A 21,840-nucleotide genomic window follows, 5' to 3' on the forward strand; every position below is an offset into this window, starting at 1 on the left:
GACTCTTGGTTCTGAGTTCAGTTCAATAACTTTATGACGGCGTAAAAATTTATAATAAAATGTAACTACTTTGAACGTAGGGGTTAATTGAGGAATCTTAGGGTCCACTCTAGAGTCTCTGAAGGAATTGGCCACGATTCGTCTTCCTTCGTCAGTTGCTCATAAAAAAATGAAGCAAAAGGAATGTATAATTATAACTATTCAGAAAGAAACACTTAATGTGTCCCGTAACGTATGAAATAACTAAACTTCAGACGAATACAGTTACAAATGGTGTACTATACATACCTATAGTTTCATTTTCTATTACGGCTGGTTCAGACACATCCAGTGTTTTAGTCGAGTAGCAAGTAATTTACAGAGATGTACCGACTACGGTTTTGACCGACTAGCCGATTAATCGGCCCCCAAGAAGCCGACTAGTCGCCGATTACAAAAGTGGCCGGATAATTGGCTCAAGGAGTTGCGCCACCCTGAGACGCTCAAGCCTAGAAGAATTTTTTTTGCAGCTACTATGAGCTTGAAAATTATTTCTCTACTTCCTATGTGTAGAGCATGTATTAGTGCATATATTGTATAAATACTATACGGAAATATTAAAAAATGGCCGAGTTATTTGTTGTCCCTTGAAGCTCCTCCGCGCGAACGGTGTACCAAATGTCTCACAAAACTATTTGTCCGATTGATTTCAAACTTGACACGCATATTCTTAATGGTATTATCTACAATGTAGCATATCATTTTCTTCACGCGATAACCCATTCGTATATTATAAATGTTTTAAGTTTGTTCTGTCAGGTGAGAAACAAATAATTTTCTTCACCTTGCTCTCATTTGTGCAATAAATTCTTTTTTTGTCAAATCCATATGCTACACTGTAGGTATTTTATTAAGGAACACTAAAACCATCATATTTTTCATTTCAGATGAAACTGGGTGTTGTAATTTCGTATACCACTCACGCGTGTAACGACAGACAAGCTTCGCGGGACAACAAATAACTCGGCCATTTTTTTATATTTTTGTACAGTATTTATACAATATATGCACTAATACATGCTCTACACATAAGAAGGAAAGAAATAATTTTCAACCTCATGTTATCAGTAAAAAAAATTCGTCTAAATAGTTTAGTGCTGCTTCGAGCGCCTGAGGGTGGCGTCACCCCTTAACCGACTAGTCGGCCACTAGTCGCTACATCTCTAGTAATTTAGTAATTTACCGTGTGTGGGCACTAAAATTTAGTTGAGTAGTTTAATAAAACAATGGTAAATTACTAAATTACTCGCTACTCGACTAAATTACTGGACGTGCCTGTTCCAGCCTTTATGTGTAGCTATTAAGTCTTTATTTATACTATTATTAATATCCAAATTTCATGATTCAATAATAAATTCAGATAGTTGATTGTGGGAAAATGAAAAAAAAATATTAGTATTTGGAACTCAATTGATATCCTTTGAAAAGTGAATCGCACGCATATTCCTTGGAATGATCCTTGACTCCCTTGACTTATGGGTGCTGATGTGGATGAAAAGTGAGTTCGATGTTCATCGATACAGTTGATTAACGGCTTTGAATACGCAACGATGACCACGGATACACAGCCCCTTCCTCCCTACCATCTTCGGTCAGGTTCGCCTTTCTTTCGTAATTCGAACGCCAGTTCCTTTCCCTTGCCTCGACTACTCGCGAATTAATATACACCTTTCCTTTTCGCGTAGGAGCAATAGACAACTACTGGCTCTTTCTTGCAATCAGAGGAGAAAATTAGCGTGGAATTTTCACGTCCCCGAGATAGAAATAAAAATCGGTACGAGACGGTAGAAAATTCGTGTTAGATAATTTCGTAAGTAAACAAGAATATCGCCTTTTTTTAATTGGCGCATCAAGTCACAAAACTGTATTTATTTTTTCTAAGATCTGATCCAGTCATGTAGCTTGTGTTTTAATGTCGTTTCCATATTCAAGGAATCTTTTGGAGTTCCGATATTTTCATGGTTTTTGGAATCTCCAATGGCATTTAACTACTTAGTAATAAATTCGCAAATAGAATAAATTGAAAGGTTAAAATAAACGAATGGGGGGGAGTAAGTACCTAAATCGTGGTTTAATGGATCATAGCAGTTACGTTTCTCTGGCAAACTGGGGCGGCGAAAATATTGTTTTAACATGCATTTATTATTGGAGATCCTGACCCTGTTTCAAGGAAAACTTCATTATCTTTTTTATTAGTTATTCTTATTCCGAAGGATTCTGTTGACCTACTCTCAAATGATAATTATAAATTTTCACATTTTTATGGGAAAGATAAGAAATTCCAATTTGTACATCTTAAAAGATAAATAATTGACTAATTACGTATTAAATATGTAACTAAAACACTTAAAACACGTTTATAGACGTATTATTGTGTTTCGTTGCAAATAAGAAACGAAGTGTTCGTGAATAGCTTAAGTAAATAATTGATAAAAATTTATAATGGAGTGATACAGACAGTGCACAGTAGAATTGCACAGAATTTTATTCTGTAGAACTTGTTAAAAGTTAATAATTATTAATAAATCCATCGAACTGAACACACAAAACAAGAATATTTTGAAATGTTCACCGCGTTGCTAGTTGTTACATAGATACCTATGTACTGTACATGAATACTTAGTGTTCCTTCTCGAGAAAGAATTCTCGAGAATTTCTCGAGAAATTTTATAAATGCTTATTTCTTATTTCTCAAAAAATACTATTTTTCTCGAGAATTCTCTATTTTCGGAATTGGATTTTTAGTTGGACTTTAACAGAGGAATTTCATATTTTTCAGTCCACTGGAAGGACACCCAATTTACCATAACTTTTGGATCTGCTACATAGGATTATGTCAACATCCACTCAAAACGAAAGAAAGTTTTCTACAGCTACAGATTTTATCACAAAAAAGAAACAGATGAAAAATAAAATTTTAAAATAAAAAAGTAATGTTTCACTTTGCACAAATTTTGTATTAAATAAATAAATATATCAATTATATTTAATATCTGTTTTTTTTCATTTATACAAGGTTTGTTCAAATTAGACAGGAATGAACAATTAGTTAAAGGTTTCTTCTGTTTTTGATAAATATTATCAACATTATTCCAAAAATATAAATTTTGTAATATTCCTTTCAATTCGTCCAGAATTCTCGAGAAGTATGATGTGATTTCTGATTTCTCGAGAAGCAAAAAATATCGAGAAATCAGGAGCACTACTTCTTATATGTGTAGGTACAGAAATATTTGTGACACGATTATTTCATGGCAGACATATACAAGTGAGACAAGATGCACATACGTACTCAAAACACCTTACTGACTGTTTAAATATCATACAGAGTGTCTCGAAATTAAACGGTCAAACTGCATCAGTATGTTCTACAAATAGAAGTAAGAAAACGAAGTGAAAACACGCATACATATGTCCAATAATGTTGCCTTAAAAAATTATAACAAAGAGAAAAGAAAATTGTAATGGTTAATGTTCCATTTCAAAATGCTATCCGCTTTTAGTAATACAAGTTTGACACCGTGGGGAAGTTGTCTACAGTATTTTACGAATGTCATACCGATCTTTACTAATTTCAATAAATGCATGATCGATTCTTTGCATTACCTACTGTTCATTTGAACCTCCGCTCACTAAAATGTTTTCGTATGAATTTGTTATCGGTACTGATACATTTAATATCGATAACTCTCAACGATTTCAAATAGTAAACATAGCTCGAATCTAAACAGATTAGATAAGTATCATCGATCTACTCTAACAGCAAACCCATTAGTATTGCATTCTTCGTGTTTAATATTTTTATTATAACTTTTTAAGAAATAATTTTTAGACACATATTTATGTAACATTTCTTTTATTTTTATTCGCAGAACATACTGGTTGAGTTTCGTCATTTAGTTTGGAGACACTTTAGAGGTCGTGTATGTTAACATAAATTATTTCCAAGCGTCAACGACCACAAGTTTTATTTATTTCAAGAAAGAAACTTTCAGTCGCAATAAACTGATTAAAACAATAATTAAACAGAGCCCAAGTTACTAAGTAGTTAGTAGTGGGTCAATAGTGACCCAAGATATAAATCACAAGTGAAATTTTTAGCAAAGCTACTTGCATGACCTTTGATTCGATATCGCCCCCTCCCCAATTTCGATATTATTTATTCGCAATATAACGAATCAAAGCGAAATTCTAATCAGAAATTTATTCTTTACGATTAAGTAAGAAATGAGATAATTACTTTGAAGAAGTATGCAAATTTCGATTCAATATATCAATAATAAGTAATATCGAAATTAAAGGTTTTTGATTCTATTACTACCAAGTTTACTACCAAGTAGCTGTCCCTATGAGCGTTTGCAAAACGTATTAAATGCTAATTTCTCACGTTGTCAGTAAAGAATACTCGTGTTTTAAAGATCATGTTCTTATATTCTTGCATGGTCGCTAATAGAATCTGGGTTAGCTAATTTTCATGGTAAATTAACCTGTGAAGTTATGCTTTTACAGTAGGGGAGACCGGGGCTAAAAGTTCCGGGGGTAAGTTGTTCCGACGGCTCTATCTTCAAAATAAAAAGAGCGTTGTACATTAAATTATTTTTTCCGTGTGAGCTGATCACGCCACTCTGTCCCCCACTTTAATAGCGTCCGCGACAGCGAATTGTGTGGTTGTAAGCAAGGGCCTATTAGTCGCGTACCAGATAAGTAAAAATTTTTCTATCATTACTTTTTGGTCTATTTCAATTATTTAACGTAGATATTATAGATTGAATCGTTCTTATGGATCAAATGACATTTAAGAACATGGTGTAATAGTGTTTATCGTTTGAATACATGTATAAGCAGAATAATCTTTGAAATTGCTACATGTGTCGGTAGGGGCTAGTTGTTACCGTGACTTGGGGCACGTTGGTACCGTAAAAACTTGCCCCGCCGCATATAGGTCTGTGAAGATAGCACCCCCAAATTCGATTTTTTAAAAAAACTCAACGGCATTCGTTTGTTCATCGTATGCCCATGTTTGCCCATAAAAAAATTTCGTTTGCCCACCCTTCAAAAGAAAATTATGGCAAAAATAAATTTTCATCAGCACCCCCATGAAAACATTTTAATGATTTGTCGGTGGGAAATGATTGTCCTTCGTTTGCCCACGTTTGCCCATAAAAAATTTTTTTTTGCCCACCCTCCAAAAAAAGTTATGAACAAAATAAAAAATTTGTCTTCATCACCCACGATGAATGCATTTCAATTTTTTAAAAGAAGGATACGAATATACCCGACCTGGCCACGTTTGCCCACTCTCAGATTTCATTTGCCCACCCTTCAGAATTTAAATAAAAAATAAAAACCTGGAAAAGAAGGGTACAGGTGAAGCGATCGCGTTAGAGTTCGATTTTTCTAGAAAATATTATCAAAATCGTTCTTTCAACGATGCAGTCCGTTAGTTTAGATGTAGAAGAGATTTGCCCATGCATTAATTTCGTATGCCCACCCTCCAGAATCGAATTATTAATAAAGATAGCCAAGAAGTGCGGTGCCCGTTGAAGCGATCGCGTTAAAGTTCGATTTTTCTGGAAAATAATATCGAAATCGTTCTTTCAACGATGCAGTCCGTTAGTTTAGATATAGAAGAGATTTGCCCATGCATTAATTTCGTATGTCCACCCTCCAGAATCGAATTATTAACAAAGATAGCCAAGAAGTGCGTCGTTGGAAAGAATTCGAGAGTGTCGCAGACATCTGTTTACGTTTCGGCAGTGGCACTCGGCGCTGCGCCCCTTTAGTTAGGGTAGCAGCGCTGCGTGTCGTCATCGAACGTGCCGAAACGTAAACAGATGTCTGCGACACTCTCGAATTGTTTCCAACGACGCACGAAAGTCGGTCGGTCTACAGAGTTCGGGCGCAACTCTTGCGAGATCGTGCGTTCATTTACGGTTTGTGAAGTAACTGTGACATTATATTATTTTCCGTTGTGCGATATCATTGCGGTAATTAGTGAAAAATGACTAGAAAACCACTCTGGTATTATTCTGCACATGCTGCAGATGTGTGAAAAGTGTGAAGTATTCGATGAACGATACAAATTGAAGTGGATAACATGTCACCAAACACCTTTAACCTTTACGGTAAGAACAATCCATTTTGATAATTCATTCGGAAAAAAAACGAACGGAAATGTATTCGGTTCAACGGGTACCGCACTTCTTGGCTATCTTTATTAATAATTCGATTCTGGAGGGTGGGCATACGAAATTAATGCATGGGCAAATCTCTTCTACATCTAAACTAACGGACTGCATCGTTGAAAGAACGATTTCGATAATATTTTCCAGAAAAATCGAACTTTAACGCGATCGCTTTAACGGGTCCCGCACTTCTTGGCTATCTTCATTAATAATTCGATTCTGAAGGGTGGGCATACGAAATTAATGGATGGGCAAATCTCTTCTACATCTAAACTAACGAACTGGACCGTTGAAAGAACGATTTTGATAATATTTTCGAGAATAATCGAACTTTAACGCGATCGCTTCATCTATACCCATTTTTTCGCGGTTTTTATTTTTTATTTAAATTCTGGAGGGTGGGCAAATGAAATCTGAGAGTGAGCAAACGTGGTCAGGTCGGGTACATTCGTATCCTTCTATTAAAAAGTTGAAATGCATTCATGATGGGTGATGAAGACAATTTTTTTATTTTGTTCATAACTCTTTTTTGGAGGGTGGTCAAACGCAAAATTTTTGATGGGCAAACGTGGGCAAACGATGGACAAACGAATGTCGTTGAGTTTTTCCAAAAATTCGAATTTGGGGGTGCTATCTTCACAGACCTGCCGCAAATGTATAAATTGTTTCCGCTGTGCTTTAAGATGCGAACATATGAATGAAAGGCGGAAAGGGACACGACTTCGATCGAAGATATGCGTAAAGATAAATAAAAACTGTCGCTTTTGGTTTTCTTTTAAAGATAATACATTTTTGTTGGTCCGAACCTTCATAAATAACCATTATTAATAAAATTCTGCTTTATTTCATTAGAAAATGAAATATTTCATTAGAAGGCAACTCTTATATCATAGTAACAACTTTCCCCAATGCGATAACAACTTGCCCCATATAGGGGTAAGAAGTTCCGCTTCGATCAGCCACAAATAAATTACTTTCTATGGGAAACCTATTACAATATATTAAACACAAGCTTAAAATCAGAAGATATAATAAATTTAACAAGAAATTAGTCAATAGTGAAGAGAATAACTACATTATTTTCCAGTCATTTTTTATGTTTTATCGAAATCGGAACTTTTAGCCCCGGCCTCCCCTAAGTTTAGTTTAAGACTTCATATCGCACTTAAAAACAAAATCAATTGAAAAGCCAAGCGGTGAATATCCTTCACGAAATAATATCCATATTGTACGTTATTTTTCTTGTATATTAATAAAGATATATAATCTAGTCGTAAAGAAATGCATTTACTTTATGTTTTATATTCTACAAGAACCAAGTGTGTGTACCTTTTTCTTTACGAGCAATAGAGCGGTCATTACCAACTTCGAGGAGTAGGTAAATACTTACACAGTGTTTTCCGCGTTTCTTTTCACGCGAACAAAATTTTCTCGCGGCCCCAACCAGATTTGCTCCACGAATTAACGAACGCCCCCCATAACGATCGTGGGGCTTCAGTTTAGAACAAATTGAAATACCTCCGACAGGGCCACGTGTCAATTGTGTCCTATAACGAAGCAAACGCTCGTTATCCTCAGGACAATTCGACTATTGTCCTAGGGAAGGCTTGAAAAGCGCTCAGCGTGTGCCTGACACTTTGGGAACTCACGTTTTCTAAGAACGCAGGACTTTGAAGTTTGTAGTCATGTGAAAACGTCGAGACTTTCATTGGGCCGTTTTGAAAAAAAAGAAATCAAGTTAATGGTTGTACTTTTGCTGAAGTTAAGTTAATATTAGTTTAAAAAATGTATATTGTATCCACATATTCTTGTGCTCTATTAATTGTCAGTGCGAAAATTCGTTCGCTCATTGTCAGATGATGTTAGGTGCACGGAAATGTAACAAATTTAAGAAATTTAACCCTTCGTGGTCACACGGGGTGTATCGCACCCCAAGAGCAATTTTCGAGTTGAAATGTCGCGCCTCTACGTCTTTCAAAGGGGATTTATCGCAAAAAAATAAATAAATAAAAAGAAAATTCAAAAATCGTTTTTTTTTCCCGACAACCGTGAAAAATCGCTCATTTTCAACTACAAATTTGATCATATGAAAATTTACATTTCTAGAAAAAGACTATTAGACCATGACTGTATAAGTATCACGAATGTACAATTACCACTGAAAAGTTGAAAGATTCAAAAATACGAAAATGGTAACAAAAAATGACGCTGGGGTACAGTGAACCCCGTGTGACCAACTTGTGATTATAAGAAGGCGTGACCACGAAGGGTTAATATATTGCAGGTTTGGAATTGCTAATTAATACTTAAATATCAGTATGTTTTTTTAGGTAAACTTTCCGCTGGGAAACAATTCTTTTTACACTTTCAGTTCGCGTTAAAGTATTATACAATCAACGAGTCAGCTTTAGAAAGTCAAAGAATTTTTAATCACAAAAGATAATGATAAATAATGACATACCATATAATATGATAATTTTTAAAAATCATATACTTTAACAAATTATGTTTAATACTAATATACAGAAATAATAATGATTTTAAGAAGGTGTGACCACGAAGGGTTGATAAAGACTTTCTTACAATAAAACGAACTTTTGCATGGATTTAATACAAAGTTCCGAACACGTTTTTTGCCCAACTGTTAGAAATTACCACGACCAAGTTTTGAAATTTATAAGAGAGCAATTGCTTATTTATGAGGGTAATGACGATGTAAGTGAAGTTATTGAACGGTTCGCTGGAGCCCTTCCCCGATATCTCAAGCTCGCTTTTGCGACGCTCCCTTTCCGTGCAGTCGAATCACGAGTCTTCCCATTGTCTTCCATTAGCTAGGGGACATTCAATATGACATCGGTTTGTGTCAGGTATACTATCCCTTCTCTCTATTTTTCAAAAGGGATATGTACGTACCTAGATACAAACGAATCGATCACATTGGCCCAAATTTCTTCAGGGTCAAATTTTTCATAACCAGGATCGAATTATCCACGTGGTAATTCCTTTTTGAAATATCTCATATCTCGTCTATCTGCATATTTGCCGCATCGATACTGCGTACAAATTGAAGCAGAACGCGGCGCGACTACCCCATTGTGAAGAATAAGCATCGTTGCAGCGGACGCATTCGAGTGTGACCGTGCGATAATTCCGTAGGCACTGTGCTCGCGACACTGTCTTTACCATGCACGTGACATTTATTATGCTACCGTGCTTCCTCTGTTAGTGTGTCAAACGCCACTAACATTCGTGGCGAACTGCAATGCAGACGACTCGACTGCGGTGCAACGTACCACACGCTGTAAACTTTGCAATTGTCAGATATTGCGGAGGGATGGAACACATAGGGGAGACCGGGGCTAAAAGTTCCGATTTCGATAAAACATAAAAAAATTACTAGAAAATAATGTAGTTATTCTCTTCACTATTCACTAATTTCTTGTTAAATTTATTATATTTTCTGATTTTAAGCTTGTATTTGATATATTGTAATAGGTTTTGCATAGAAAGTAATTTATTTGTGGCTGGTCGAAGCGGAACTTCTTACCCCTTTATGGGGCAAGTTGTTATCGCATTGGGGTAAGTTGTTTCTAAGATATAAGAGTTGCCTTTTAATGAAATATTGAGCTTGATTTTGACTGGAACTGGGACCGAGCCGATCTGTTCAGAGAGGAGCTACGTTTATAGCATAGCCGATGGTCAGGGCTTTTCCCTACAAACAGCGCTCGTCATCTGACGGTCACTTGGTTTGCCGTCCTCATCCATAAACTTGGGATTTTTATTAAACACAATTGAAAGCCTGAGTGTGGCTATTAGCGCAGCCAATTTGGAAGGTTCGAAGGGATTAGGATAGCAACAAGATGCGCGTTTTATTGCAGCCGCGCGGTCACCACAATAAGGCCCAAAGTCCCCGCGCGTCGCGTATACCTGCATTTTTCTCCGGTTCCCAACGCGTGGGAGGGACTTAGATTTTCTCGCGCTAATTCACCCTCACCACTGTTCTTAATCACACGTCTCCACCACTCAGTTGTCTTCGGCACTCCTCCTGGAACCACCGCTTTTTCAACAAGTTCCATGGGGAGGGAAATTTTAGTGTTCCTGCGAGCGACCACGACACCACGATAGCAGAACTCAAACACTTGCACTCAGAATCACAGTACTCTAGAACTCAGTAATCACTCAAATTGTACGCTTCAATAGCATTCATTGTACATCTGTACCTGTTGAAAGTATATCTGTTACGCGTCCATTATTATACAAAAATTCAGTGAGCTTTTGTGATCTTAAGCTATCACAAGAGTGCGGCATTGTAAGACCGGTCGTCGATCAAGCACGAATTGATCTTCCGCGCCGCAACACGACCTGTTACTGAAATAAGCTCATAATTGCAGATGTCTGAACTGAGAATTGAAATTGTATTGAACTGGGTAGGGAATTTCACAGGGTGTATCAAATAAGGCTGTTCGAGTACTCGGGAAAAGAGAGCCGAGCCGAGCACCCGTAAAAACCGAGTGGTTCGGAAGAACCGAGCGGCTCCATAAAACCGAGTAGCTCGAATTTTTTCGAGCGGCCCGAAAGAAGGGAGAAGCTTGAAATTTTTCGAGTGGCTCGAATATACTTGGAGCAGATCGAAATTCTCGAGCAGACCGACTGTGTCGAGTAGGGGAGTTCTATCATCAAAATGAAAAGAGCGTTGTAGTTTAAATTATTTTCTCCGCATTAATTGATCACGAAAAAAAACTATGAATTTTTGTTATAAATTATTTTCTTTATAATTTTTTTTTTTTAATTTGGGGAAATTTTAAAAGGCCCCCAACTCATTCAGAGGGGAATCTCCTGGGGGCGCCAGGATAGTGTAGGATTTTTAAAATGTACGCTTTAAATTGAAATATTCTGTAACTGTTGAAAATAAGTACTAAATTAAAATCTTTCTTTTCTTTCATTTTTTTTTGTGTATTTATGAACGTATTCATACACTTCTTTTTGTGTTATCTTTCTTTTCTTCTTACTTTTTTCTTCGCAACCAAAAATATTCGAAACATTCGTATTGCCCGAAACGTTCAAGCTTCAAGCTACTCGACACAGTCGGTCCGCTCGAGAATTTCTATCTGCTCCAAGTATATTCGAGCCGCTCGGTTTTATCGAGCCGATCGGTTCTTTCGAGCTACTCGGTTTTTACGGGTGCTCGGCTCGGAAACCGAGTCTCGGCTCTGTCCGAACTTCCAGCTACTCGAATATTCGAGTACTCGAACAGCCTTAGTGTCAAAGCCTTTTGGATGGCGAAGGTGATGATCAAGGGGAAATCTCAAGAAATATGACGCAGAAGTTCCAATGATACACTTGGATGGCGGCGCGGGGAAAGTTATAAATATCACTGGAAATATTTATATTTAGTTTTAATATATGCGTGCATTACACCAGTTTCTCCAACATCCTCTTCTTCGTGAAACCGAGCCACATAACCACGTTAATCTTTCAATAACTATGGTTATAATCCCAAGGGCGATAGATCTCGGGGGAAATGGGTGTACGGCAAGAAGGAAGAGACGATCGAGAGGAAATGTAATACCTACGTTGGGGAGAAATTCGTTCACTGGTTGCCGTCACTTTGAATGGCTTCGCCGCCTTCCGTTTTGGCATAGGATAACCGTGGCCGGTCAAATTCGATGAAGTAACGGGCTTCTTCGGGGAGCATCGCTCCGGATACGGTGTATAACCGTACGACTACGTGTTTACGTTACGAAACGCGTTCTCGCATTGCCGCGTAGCCGTAAGAGCGTGACGAAAACTGAGCTACGTGGGTGACTATCTGGACTGTCGTCCACTCACTCCGAAGGAGACTTCGGCAACACCACATGCTGACTTTCACGCGAGGTCGTCACTGGTAGTCCTTTGAGGTGCCAACAGCAGTTTGAGGAACCTGCGATTTTAACCGACGAAGGGAAATGGAATGGCAAATGCTAAAAAAATTAGCGAACTTTGAAACTCGTTGGTTAACTAAAATTATTACAGAATACACGTGTATATTGTAAGTAACCAGTAAAATATAGTATTTGCCTGAAACGTGATAGGAGGATTGTAGAAAACGAATGTAACATATAATACGTATTATATAATCGAAAGTATATATCACAAAGGTCACAAAAATGTAAATTAAAGATGCTCCCAACAGCTGGTCTGAGCTTGGAAAATCAACAAAGGTGGGAAAAAAGAAAAATGAGGAAAAGAGAATGACAAATCTGTCTGTTCAAATTTAAATATCTCTATTATATGAAAATACATTATAGTAAATGAATGATAATGATTATTAATGATAGATAATAATTAGAAAAAATTAATGATAATAAATGATAATACTAATGATGTCAGTGACATGTTGATCAAGGTATGAAAGAAACAGTGTTCGCTCGTTGCAGTCATTGTGAAATTTATTATTGCTTCAATCACTTTTTCAAACCTTCTTGTCGACAAGATTATCATAAATGTAATGGTTAATATTACCCACTGTTGTGATTTAATTAGTATTATCATTTATTATCATTAATTTTTTCTAATTATTATCTATCATTAATAATCATTATCATTTATTTCCTATAATGTATTTTCATATAATAGAGATAATTAAATTTGAACACACGGATTTGTCATTCTCTACCCCTCATTTTTCTTTTTTCCTCGGTTCTACCTTTGTCGATTTTTCAAGGTCAGACCAGCTTTTGGGAGCAACTTTAGTTTACACTTTTGTGACCTTTGTGACATATACTTTCGATCTGTATAAATAACTCTGCGCCATTCCATCATCAATTGATGAATAGTGTTCATTGTCAGTGATGAAACACACGAGACAATCCCAGCTTAAGGTAGCCATATTGATCGAAGGTTGACGATGATTCTTTTTTTAATGGTAAACCTTGTATGTATTACTCGTCCTTGGCGTCTTCGTGCTGCAGTGGATAGGTATACAAACAAGCTCTCTCGGCTCTATACGAGAAGCTCTTGGACGCACAAATTATTTGCGGGGCACCCCAGCGCACCGTATTTTTCGCTATGCTGCTCTCCAGATGCCTACCCGAACCCATATTTCAGAGGGTGATTATTTATTTATCTTTCAGTGGCATTGACAGTGTGTACATATACACACCGTTTGAGTTTGGACAAATAAAATGAAATCGAAATAGGGAAACTTCATCTAAAATTAGATTTTATATTTTTTTTTAAATTTTCTTTGAAATCACGAATCTTAACTTGAAATTAATCTGAAAGTTATCTTCTTCTATTTAAAGTCTAATAGATATCTATTCTTCACAATACAGTACAATACAATTATAGTATTATACAATTGAAGTGTTCCACTCGAATAAGAACCCTAATTATTTACATCAGTTATTACGAAACGAAACAAATGTGACATTCATAATCTGAATGGTTTCAAGGAGTGAATATGATGCAAGCAATACATTCCATTTATCATTTTCCTCAGAGTTTCTTGTAAGTACATATTTTCCCCCTTAAAATGACGAACGGAGTTGTGCAGAATTACAATTGAATTACTCCATGAATTATAATTGCAAAATAATTCAGTTACATCGTATTCGTTACATTGTAATTCGTAATTCAGATCTCGCATTCAATTAAAATACATCGCAATTCGTAATTGCAATGTATTTGCATTTGTAATTGCATAGTACAATGTAATTGAATTATAATTACGAATTAAGAGGTAACCAAATTGAGAGGTAATAAGAGGTGGGAAAGAAATATGTAGGTAAAGGTTTTCGAACAGAAAAAAAATTATTATGAGTGCCGAATGTGATATTATTCATAAATTTATAATATATACAGAGAAATAAACTCCTTTGTTACATTTTTTCTCACTTCAGAGTTTTGAGCTGTAATTTAATTACATTGTATTTCAATTAGTTACAACGTAATTGAATTAGTATAAGTTATTATTGCATTATGAACATTTAAATATGTTTAAACAACGATCAAAGGGGAAAGGACACCCGAAATACACCAATTTTTGCAGATATCTTTCAATTTATTTCCAAAACTAAGGGGCTGGGACAAAATCTGACCATCCCACGCGATGCAGCAGACATTTTTCCTTTGGAAAGCATCAACAGAAGTGGTAAGTCACATTTGGTTTTCAATTCAGGAGCGAAATAGTTTGGCAAAACGCGCGGTGCCGACAGTGGTAGTCAATAGCGGCGCGTGATCCGCTGCCGTTCAGTGTAACACAATCGCTTAACGCGCATGACTTCATAATGCAATAATAACTTATATCGTTGTATTCGGGAGGGTTCATAGAATAATCTGACGCAACGAACAATCGAATAAGTATTACCGTTTCGACACAAACGATGCTCAAAGTTGAAAATTTGCAGTTTTTTTAAAAATCGATTTTCTCAAAAAACTGAGGGTGATGGCGACAAACGGGTTGCGGATTCGTCTTCAGGGCATGAAAGCCTATAGGAAACGCCTACTGAATGTTACAAGTCCGAAAAAAGTCCAAATTTGTTGTACTGTGTAATCTATGAAATATTTTTTGGTATTGTTATTACTAAAGTAGATGTTATAATTAATACCATAATTAGATAATAATGGGAAAATAATAATTAATATTAGTATTATTATAATTAAGCGGTGTTGCACGAGTGAAACACCCTGTATATTTTACATCCATTTTGCCGATATACTATTACAGAATTAATTTTACAATCCTAATGCGAGTCTGTTACCCGTTGCACTATGTAAATGTATTTCAGCTCATTGTTGCCACACATTGCAATTTTTTAAAATCTTTCTTTTGTAACCACAGTGTTCATTTCTGGTCTGTAAACAGTATACATGTAATATGTAGAAACACAACCAGGACGTTCATGGGTGAAATAAATGATCAATGGTTACGTGGAACAGAGATTCGCGATGGTCGATCGTGTCAGCCACGATCAGTTTTTGTCCACCAGATGACATTCGTCTTCTGCGGGATTTCTCGCTGCAAAAAACAACGGTGTGAAAGATAAAGTTGATGGTGAATGGTATCGAATTATAACTTACTTGGCGTGGAGGACACCGTGATCACGAAGGCGGTTCCTTCTGGGGGAGGCTCTTACATTGCACTGTGTTAGAGCTGAACCTTGCGAATACTCCTCATGTGGGTATGTCGAGCGCACAATTTTTGGTAGTCGGGACCTGCGTACGCGCTGTCCCGGATTTCGAAATTGAAAAATAAGCAATCTTCTTTCACCTCAGTGAATCTTCAGAAAGTTTAACCTTCTGAGTGCTTCGTTAAATTAATCGCATTGCGCGATTAATCGCTTCAATACAACAGACGCACGCCCTAAGCCTTATTTGTGATATAAATGAACTAAAAATTATATTTTTTTAATATACTAATCCGTAGGGTAAACCAACAACCAGTAGTAAATTGACCGCATACCAGTGAATGACCATTAGGCAAAGAAATTGTCAATTATAAATTTAAAGTAGTTACACTTTTAATAGGGTAAACCACAACCAGTGAATGGCCGAATTGTTGAATCTATGGACCTTTGAGATTAATACTTGAATATATTTATGTATAACAACAAAACAACGGTTGAAATTGCATTTACATTTATTTCTCTTCATAAAAATAATTTTATTTTTTATTTAAATTCTGGAGGGTGGGCAAATTAAACCTGAGAGTGGGCAAACGTATCCAGGTCGGTTACATTCGTATCCTTCTTTTAAAAAATTGAAATGCATTCATGGTGGGTGATGAAGACAAATTTTTTATTTTGTTCATAACTTTTCTTTGGAGGGTCGGCAAAAAAAATTGTTTACGGGCAAACGTGGGCATACGATGGACAAACGAATGCCGTTGAGTTTTTTTAAAAAATCGAATTTGGGGGTGCTATCTTCACAGACCTAGAGAAGTGTATGAATACGTTCATAAATACACAAAGAGAATGAAAAAGAAAGAAAGATTTGAATTTAGTACTTATTTTCAAAAGTTACAGAATATTTCCATTTACAGTTTATATTTTAATTATTCACATTACTTATTGAGAACCCTTATTCACATTCCCGTAGATAAATGTAACCTAAAATATTCGACACATTCGTATTGCCCGAAGCGTTCAAGCTTCAAACTACTCGGCACAGTCGGTCTGCTCGAAAATTTCGATCTGCTCCAAGCATATTTGAGCTGCTTGAAAAATTCGAGCTACTCGGTTTTATCGAGCCGCTCGGTTCATTCGAGCCACTCAGTTTTAACGGGTATTCGGCTCGGCTCGCTTTTTCCAAGTACTCGAACAGACTTACTCACGAGCCCCCTTACCATTTTCGTGTTACGTGCGACGTTATCGATTCAGTCTAAAATAAGATTTCAATGCTACTAATAAATCTCATCAAAATCATTTGAAACCTAACATGTTATGATTAATTTCGTTACGATTAATTTTAAGAAACATGTTGCATAATTCCATTTAATAATAGATTTTTATACAAACACAATTTCTACATATTTCCATAAAGAGTATAGCAAGGCATGAACAAACGGTTCCATGGCAAATTTGATTATTTGCTAAACATTGTTCATCAGCTGAAACACCATTCATAGTATTGCAAGTTAAAGAAATTCTTATATATATATATATCCTAGAATATTTGACAATGGCAGCCATCGGCTCGGTTCTCACCGGTTACCAGGTCTCATCACGAGGAGGTAGCTGCGTTTTGAGATCCGTAGAGAGATAGATGGAATCAAAGTTTGATCGATCTCCCTGTGCATGAAACCCTTAGCCTACTAAACCAAAGAGATGGACGGAAACAAAGTTCCATCGATCTCTTCGGTTTAGGTATAGAATCTAGAGAACTGCCAAGCAATCGCTCGATTATAAGAAATTCAGCAAAGAAGGAAAGACGAAGGGTAAGCAACTGCTGTGATACAATTTTAAATGGCTCAACGAACCCCAAAATTTCATCGGCACCAACCGAATCAGCTAACCCTGGCCAGGGGGGCGAGAGACCGGAGGCACACATTACCACCGCTCCTGTAGGTGTTTCCACCCCCATCAGTGGAGCCGAATCCCTCCGAACTCTGCCTGGACATATAATATAACCTGCCGAACGGCTTTAGTTTCTAAGATAATCGCAATTTATATATTCGATAATAATATATGGTATTTTGCTGTTTAAAACATGTACGTTATTGGGATATTCTTCCGAATGGCCCCGGTGATCGATCAACACGAGGTTTGATGCGAGGGTGGGGCTGGTGGGGGCGTAAATCTAAATTTGTAGCTTCGGGTATTTATTAATTTCCGGACTATGAATAAAAAATTATTATTAATTTTTTTGGGCAAATTTTTTTTTTGACGTAGCTACAGACCTCCCTGGCACCCCCAATCTGTTTTACGAGTAGCTGGACGTTCGTTCCCCTGAGGTAAGAGAAAATGCGTGAATTTCAGTCATTTTCCCCGAAAACAAAGCGCGATATTAAAGAAAAAGAATCGCCAAGAAGTAGAATCACCCCCTAGGGTATCGACTATCAGTAGAGTAACATCTTGTACACATAATAGGGTAGGTCGCATCCGCAAGTTGCTGGTACGAATCTCTAAACTCCACATCGGTTTGCTACCATGCTTTACGCGTCCGCAACTAACCTGTGTCAAACCATGCGTGTTATCTAATTCGAGCCAACTCTGACAGTCGCGACTAATCGATGCGAACGAAAAAATTATCAAAAATATTATTATGAATACCTCAGAAACTAAAGCCGAGCGGCGGTTACACATATATGTATAGAGAAAAGTTATTACAAATGTCCACCTTGACAACATATGTATTTCTAGGTCGTTGAAATCGATGAAGTCGTCCGCTTTGTAAATAATTACCATTTTCAAGTAAAATTGTCGACCCTGTACATGTTTAAAGGTATCAAACATGTGTTTAAAATGATGATTCTTAAAATCGTAAATACCGACTTTTGCTTTACCGATTAAAGTACAAAAAAAATAAAAAGAAGTGGGCACCGCTAGCAGTGTCTATAACGCCCATAGCACCGAGCAGTTTTAAAGCCTACTTATTACCTGAATCGTTCAAGTGACTCGGTTACATATTTCTCTAGACAGTCTAGACACCCTGTTCTGTGGCTTTAGAAACGTGTTTCTGGGAAAACTACAATCCTATTATCAATTTAGTAGAATAGATCGTATTACAGAAGTAAGGTACTTACAGTGTGCTGCATTAATAATTCGGATACAGTGGTACGCGGAAATACATATATTGTATCTGTAGTAATTCTGGAAATAAGGGATTCGTTGTTTTTTTTTATTATTTAGTACACTTATTCTAGTTGCTAAAAATATAACATTTGTTTATTTAATTTATACACTTTTCTTGTGCATCAATGGTAAACGAAATAATGCCTACTTTTGATGTTGCAAAAATATTCGAACATCACGTATGCTTCGCAGTTTGGTCGTCCTGTTAAGGGGGAACTGATGTTTAAGAATATTTTTTTAAAGAACTGTTGGTCATATTGGATTAAACTCTTTTGGGATATAAGGAGGCATCTTTAAACTCGCAGAAAATATTTTTTTATGTCGATCATTCTTATTATTTATTAATTATTGTGGAATCTTGTCCAACTCTTCGACGATGTAACCCCTGTTGGCGGGATGTGTTGCACCTGTCACAGTCATCTGATTGCAAAAAATATAGAAGTTTTTTTTTTAAATTAGACAGTTTACACTGGGAGTGGTACTTTAAAGAAAAGAAATGAAAATTTGAAAGAGTTATAGCGTTTGAAAGAAAATGTAGGTTTTTTCCTTAGACAAATTTTTCATATTACTCTTTATATCCACGAAAAAGTATTATAAATAAAAGCTAAAATTAAAATTTTAGGTCCAGCCCCAGCGTAAATTATTTAACTTTAAGAAAATTTTCTTCTTTTTGCATTCAGATGACTGTAACATGCACTATAACTGACGCCAATATCGTCGAAGAGGTTAACACGATTGCACAATAATTAATAAATAATAAGAAGGATCGACATAAAAAAAAACAATTCTACAAATTTAAATATGCATCAAACAGGTCGTCCAAAGCTTTCAATGTACTATTTTGGGACCATTTTCTCAAGATTTCGAGAAAAATTAAAATCCGAAATTTGATTCTTTTTAAAATCCCAAGACATTGACTCCTAATGTCTTAAACGACTGCATGTATCCGGGAATTTTAAAAGGATTAAAACTTTTTTCAACAGTAAATTTTTAAATAAACTTTTGTCGCGATAACTTTCTTATTTTTAATAGCTTTCATATAATTTTTATACTGTCATGTAAAGAAAGAAATAACATTTCAGGAAATCCACACGGTTTCTTAATTAATACAGGAAATGATAGAGAAATTGGTATTGAAAGAATTATTACGATCAAGTTGTTATAGTTCTGTCCGGCATTGTAGATTAAAAGTGGAACTTGGATAAACATGTGATTCACCGCTTAAGGTTTTTTAAAATGAATTCAAATTTTCGCAGACGTGCCTCTATCTTATCAGCCGGAAGTTTTTAGTACTTTGTATTATTCGCTGTAGACGGTATTATTTAGTTCAACTTGTAACGTGCAATTGCACATTTTTTAAACAGAACCATATACGTCTTTAAAAACACGTATTCTCTTTGTTGTTTCGTGTACATTAGTATATATTGAATTGTGCTTACTACCCAGAAATTAATACTTCTTAAGGTATTTTTTTATTTTATTTTAGGCAATTGCTTCATTGCAATTGCGGCAGAAAATAATAAATATATGAAAAAATTGTAAAAAGGATACGTGGTGAGATATTTGGAAATGCAAAGTGCAAGTTTAGCTCCACGATAATATCTGCAGTTGCGCGCCCTCTGTGTCGGAAACGTCAATTCAAATATGTTTACTTCCAAATGTTTCGTAAAATACTCGCTTTTCGATGTGTGTACCGTGATAATTTTCCACGGTTTTCTCTGTAGTTATTTAATCTTTACTTCCATTCTTTTTCTTATCTCCTAACGTCTCATTAGGTTAGGTTGTACAGCAGTTAATACTTGTCATTGTCATATTAATTTTAATGGTGCAATAAAGTAATTTAATAATAATAATAATAATACAAATAATAGTAATAATAGTAATAATAATTTCAAACAATAAGAATTGATTAAAAGAAAACTTATACATCCATTTAAGAAGATGCATCTCTTAAGTAAATACATTGGTAGGAAAATAGACCTCAGCCAGCTGTACAGCATTTTCCTTTACCACCATTTTATGCTACTACTCAAAAAATAGTTGTAGCTCATTTCAATTACATGTCTAAATAAATTTAGAAAATTATTTGAAATGTACTCCATCTTACCAAAATACGCAATTACATTTGAATGCAACTGTACACATTATTGCTACCACTTAAGAATTATCTACTACTTAATAAGTTATTTATATGTAGTAAATGATTCATGATCAAAAAATAAATCGAAACTGAATACAATCTGTTTGTGCGGGTTTCCATTTTCGAGAAGATCAATTTTGAAGATGTACCTTGCATTTATAACTAATGTAAGCTTTGATTTTATCGATTTGAACTAAAGAAGAATATACAATAAGACAACATTGTTGGTTGCTTAAAATTTGCATTTCGTTGTGGTACAAATTACTGGCAAGTGTATTCTTTTAAGTTTTAATTACATACAAAGCTCTGCCCTGCATATTAAATTTATATGAAACCATTCTTGTACATTTATTGTGTTCCCGGTTTTTCAAAGTCCAAATGCATTTCCAGAAATGTTGTCACACCTTCTTCAGTTCGTGTAAATAACAGAGTAATAGGCACTGTAGAACATAATAATTTAAGTTCATAATTGACGTACAAGATTCATGAAGTCGAGGCTCACAATCAGTCAAGTACCTATATGCAAACTAGATAAATTTTTAAACACGATCTTATCGAAAACGAAGCTTTGCAAACAGTTTTCTTCGACAGTTTTAATTTATTTTGTCGTAGCGAATTTACTAGTGAAACATGCTGCAGGTCACGTTATATAATATCGAGATATATTGATCGCGGAACGCGGCCCTGAACAGCTTAAACATTATTTTTAGGGAGAAAAAGGTGAACACGAAAAAAAGTATCTACGCTTGCCTCTTTTCATTTACTGCTTCTTCGCAAATCAGCAGCTCCCTCTTTATTATGCAAGTGCTTACGTACAATCTTAGAGGATCCCCCTTGAAGAGGAAGAGGAATTAATAACTACATGTATATACGTCAAATTTTAGCGGTAGACAAGAATTTTGTTGTCAAAAATAGACAAGAGGAAATCAAGAAGTAGTGAAACTTCCTTTTAAACTACTTATAAGTGAAAGATGTGTTGTTTCCAAAAAAAATTCTTACATAAGAATTTATTTACATCTTTCTCGAAATTGTTAATAAGTGAGTAAGGACAAAATATTAAATACTACTTTGTTATTTATAAATTTATCCCAGTAGATATGAATAAAATTGATCGGAATATTCATTTATTTAATAATCGATTAAATATCATCGACACATTAGTGAGAGTTAGATCATCGAAGTTGCATTCAAGGAAATATTCTGT

The 21,840-nt window shown here is 35.7% G+C and overlaps 1 long non-coding RNA gene and 1 other non-coding gene across 2 annotated transcripts in view; one reads left to right on the forward strand and one right to left on the reverse strand.

Annotated features, from left to right (window-relative positions):
* Positions 1-21,840, reverse strand: part of LOC143375492 (uncharacterized) — a 448,968-nt gene that overhangs the window by 241,413 nt on the left and 185,715 nt on the right. The window lies entirely within an intron of this gene.
* Positions 15,277-15,439, forward strand: LOC143378403 (U1 spliceosomal RNA). The gene has a single exon (XR_013088262.1). It is a non-coding gene; the product is annotated as a U1 spliceosomal RNA (small nuclear RNA).

Source organism: Andrena cerasifolii, chromosome 1 (genome assembly GCF_050908995.1).
Source record: "Andrena cerasifolii isolate SP2316 chromosome 1, iyAndCera1_principal, whole genome shotgun sequence".
NCBI lineage: Eukaryota > Metazoa > Arthropoda > Insecta > Hymenoptera > Andrenidae > Andrena > Andrena cerasifolii.